Source organism: Camellia sinensis, chromosome 8 (genome assembly GCF_055761805.1).
Source record: "Camellia sinensis isolate YWXY chromosome 8, ASM5576180v1, whole genome shotgun sequence".
Classification (NCBI taxonomy): Eukaryota; Viridiplantae; Streptophyta; class Magnoliopsida; order Ericales; family Theaceae; genus Camellia; species Camellia sinensis.
In genome coordinates, this window is record NC_138968.1 from 155672686 (window position 1) to 155677438 (window position 4753).

The following is a 4753-nucleotide window of genomic DNA, read 5'->3' on the forward strand; positions in this document are numbered from 1 at the left end:
CAGATTAGCAAAGGAAAGGGCAGGAGCTAAGAGACTGAAAGCAAAAAGGACTGCAAGGAAGTACAAGTTAGTCCACAAACCAATATAGGGGACCTTGAACAGACATTCTGTCCGCCAAGGGAAAGACTTCCCCTTTTGTGGATTCCCAAAGCCCTGGTATGACTGGGAGACAAAGACTAGGTATCCTGGGTTCGAAATCTTCTTCGGGCACCAGTTACTAGAAGAGAAGGATGAGTAGGGGGACCTAAGCACTGCTACAGATCAAGGTAGGATTGGAAACTTGGACATCGAAGAGGAGGAGCTATTGGGAAAAGCGCTGTCTGACTTACTAACAAGTTCTACTGCTGGAGCTGAGACCATGAACTTGGGGGATAGTTTTACTATCTCAATGATCGGGGATACCCACTACAACAAAATGCACATTTGGCGACTAAATTTTTAGTCGCCAAAAGTACGATTTTTAGTCGTCAAAAATTTTTCCCGACTAAATATTTTGGTCGCCAGATTGGTCCCCGGAAGTTTGTCGGGGAAGGTATTGGCGACTAAATATTTTTTAGTAGCCAAAAGTCCTCTAAATGGCGACTAATATTTGTAGTCGCCAAAAATAAAATTTTAGTCACTAAAAATTTTATTTTCCGCTACTAAAACTTTGGTCGCCAAAACTTGAAGTATCTATGGCGACCAAAGTTTTAGTCGCCAAAGTGTTTTTTCATTTTTTTATTTTTTTCATTTTATTTTTTTTAGTTACTAAATTCTTAGTCGCCTAAAGTTTTTTTTTTAATTTTAGCTACCAAATATTTAGTAGCCAAAAGTTTTTCTCCATTTTATTTTTATTTTTAACTACTAAATATTTAGTAGCCAAAAGTTTTTTTCCATTTTATAAATAAATTATCTATATACTGATAAGATTAGCAACCATCCCACAACATACACACATTTCACTTTCAGCCCAAAAAAAAGAAAAAGAAAAAGAAAAAGAAAATCATATTTAACATCAAATTAATATTTTCAAAAAAAATTCCATACAAATCAAGTATAATCCAATCTCAAAAATATAATTCCATACATAATAGAGGATTCAACAAAATTAATATCCAATTGCTAATTTGGTAAGAAACCAACTAACAAAAACACCAAAAACATAAAACAGTAAAAGCCATAAAATAAAATAAAATTCGTGATGAAGCCAACTGCAGTCCAACCCTTAAAGCAATTACTGAAGCAAAGTTGAAAGCTGCATACATAAATTAATATAGATCAGTAACACAGATCACAAACAGTTGCTAACAAAAGATAGCACAAACAGATACATAGTTTTTATCCATCATCAATTCACTGATCAACTTTTCTCATTTTATTCTCAAACCAAGTACAAAATAATTATATAGAGCAGAAATGAGAAGGCATACTAGAGTAATGACCATTCAAAAAATAGTCTATTTTAGTGAAACATTTAATCCTAACCCTCAACTTCAGCCACATTACCATAACAAAAAGGAAAAGGAGAAATAGAATGGTTATTGGCAAGTGTACATGAGTAAACAACAGTTGCTAAACATGGCTATAGTGCACATTATTCAATTCAAGATAAAGAAGAAGGAAAAAAATAAAATAAGGTCAACGGTGCATGAAGTCATAAATTCGGAAATAAAATAAGATCAACGGTGCATGAAGTCATAAATTCGGGTATTACTATAAACCACAAAAAAAAAAAAAAAAAAAAGTGCACACAACACAAACAGAAAAAGAAAGGGGGAATTTCAGTAGAGAGCGTTTTATGCAGACAACCTATACAAATCATTAGACAATCTTTTGGTAGGTATTAATTGACACAGGGTTCAAACACTTGCATGAATGAAAGGTTTATCAGATGTTACAAGCAGCGAGGAACCCCACATCATGAATGTCTGTGAATGAAGAATAGTACAGTTAAAACAAAAAAGAATCAAGCAAATTGACTGATTACAAATAAGTTTAAGCACTTGGAATGCAAAGGCTTTATTACATAAACGCAAGTACAAGGCACAAAAATCAGTTTAGACAATATAGCTTGTCTTTAGAAGTCTTGAGTATGCTATTCATAAGATGGAAACATTTTTTTAGCACAAATGAAAATTAAGAAGGAAAAAAAATTCAAGGTCAGTTAAACAGCTTCTAGGAGAGACTAATGTCATTTGTTGAATAAGTATTAGAACCCGAAATCTTCATCCAATAATAGATCTCCACACTAACTTCCAGAAAATCACCTTTGACCTAACGGAATTTAAACATTTGCCTCCGACTAAAACCTTCCTTAAATAGGCATGAGATTTGGACTAGTACCAAATGCAGAATAAGGACAAGTATAATCAACTACTTGAGCCTAATCATTTATCTAAAATATCTCTTCCTCAACCTGTCCAAACCAGGATTGAGGGGCTTGTTGAACAGGTTGGTGAAAAAATAGCAACTCCAATCAATAAGCAAGGTAATTACCAATCATGCAAAAACATCAGATAAAGACATCAAGCATCCTTTCGCCAGAAGAAAAAAATTATTCACTATTATAGCTGGAAAATGATACAAGTTTTAATGATTGTTCAACATTGTCTGAGTGACCATGTAGATTGAAGACAAACCAACAAATAGATATTATATACTGTGTTGTTGGGAATCATTTCTTTTCCTGTTTTAAGTTCTCATTTTCCTGAAAACATAGAAACTTACTTGGAGAACTGTTTCTGCAAAAAATTTCTGAAAAATCCCTCTTTTTAGAAAACACCAAATGGTTTTTTGAAATTTCAAACACTAATTTCAAGTAATAATAAAAAAATAAAAAAAATGAAAACGAAAAGTGTTTCAAACTTTTCATTATGTTTGTTTCCGAAAACACGAATACAAAAGACAAAAACCATCCAAACATACATACTTTTGATGAGTAAAAACAAGAACATTTACTAATATGTGTAAGACAATAACCCAATGCTCTGTGTGGGCCTAAAAGAAAATATCCCCACAATTCAATTAACAAATGAATAAATGAATTACAAAAATAAGCATAATAATAGCAATATTAATCCAAGAAATAACAAAAACTAAGAGAGAAGAACATATCAAATAGAACACAATCAGAATTGAGAAAACCTAGTGAAATTCAACAAGGAGATTGTTGCTGGTAAGATATCTCTCAACTGATAAAGCAGCAATGCATCCTGAACCAACTACAGTTACGGCTTGCCTCCATTCATGGTCCTATACAAAGATCAAGAAACTGAAATACAAAATAGTCTCCAATAATTACAAGTTCAATGACAAATACAAATATGTAAGAGCTTGATATATATATTGAGTACATTTAGACATTCATGAGAAAACACAGCAAAACCTGTCTCTATTTCTTTTATGTTCCCACAGCCTTTCTCACCAGCTCGATGTTTGGATTCCTGCAAAAAAAAATTTCCCTATTTAATGAAAAATGAGTTTTAATCTTTTCTCGTTGGAGTTTATTTTATTTTGTAGTTTATAAGTTCTTTTAATAAAAAGCATGAGTTGTTTCACATCACAGCATGGAGGCTATTAACAAGTTGTAGATATGCCTTCCATAATTCACTTGAATCTAACCCACCAAAATTCTGATATGTTTTAATCAATACCACCATAGGTTGAGGCATTTTGTCAAATACCTGGTAGGCATGAATATCAGATATGCTTTATTCATTCTTTTATATACATAAATAGGGATAAACACCAAAGAAAGTACAACAAAACATAATTACATACCAAACCGATGACAATAAAAACACATATAAAGATCTAGCACCATTTTTTGAAGAATAGAACTAAACCTGAACAAGTATTTGTGGCACTCCACGAAGAACAATGTGTGGATTCTCCATGGAACTTCTTGGGCCGTTTCTTGGCAATACCCACCATTGATCAAACCCAAAATCACCACCACCAAAACCACCAGATTCGCTATTGAAGCTTAGTTCAATGAAAGATTTGAAATGGGTAGTGTCGTGTAGATCTGAATTTCATGATTGGTTATAAGGTTTAGAGAGAGAAAATAGGACAAATCTAGGTGAATCGGTGCTTCAGTTGCCTGCGACGGCGAGGAGGAGAGGCGGAGGCTCGGCTGGTGGAGCGATGGTTAGAGAGGGGGAAAGGAGCAGCGGAGAGGGAGAGGCAGAGACAGAGGGAGAGAGAGAAACATGAAGAGAGAGACAGAGGCGTTGTTTGTGGTATAGAACCATGTATATATATATAACACCATTAGCGACTAAATCTCATTTTGTCACCAATTAGTTTTATAAAATCCCTCCAAAATTTGAAATAAATCCCTCCAAATATGTAGTTTTTGGCGACTAAAATTTATTTTTGTTGCTGAAAATATGTTTTTGACGACCAAATTTTTAGTCGCCGAAGATAAAAAAATAATTTTTTAATTTTAATTTGGCGACTAAATGATTTTAGTAGCCAAAACGCAACATACGACGACTAAACTAATTGTTTGTCACTGAAAATATGTTTTTGGCGACCAAATTTTAGTTGCCAAAGATAAAAAATAATTTTTTACTTTACATTTGGCGATTAAATGATTTTGGTAGCCAAAACTCAATATACGGCGACTATTTTTTTTTTTTGGTCGCCAATTCTGGTATTTTTAGCGACTAAATTTTTTTTAATCGCCAATAATCAATATATCCCGACTAAAAAAAATTAGTAGCTAAATATTGTACTTTTGGGGACTAAAAAAAATTTTAGTCGCCAATTT

At 33.1% G+C, this 4753-nt stretch overlaps 1 long non-coding RNA gene across 1 annotated transcript; it reads right to left on the minus strand.

The window, feature by feature from the left end:
* Window positions 1–1036: 1036 nt before the first annotated feature.
* Window positions 1037–4198, minus strand: LOC114259948 (uncharacterized). Its single transcript, XR_003628454.2, has 4 exons — window positions 3825–4198; window positions 3365–3422; window positions 3124–3250; window positions 1037–1234 (listed from the first exon to the last, which is right to left on the minus strand). It is a non-coding gene; the product is annotated as an uncharacterized LOC114259948 (long non-coding RNA).
* Window positions 4199–4753: the final 555 nt, after the last annotated feature.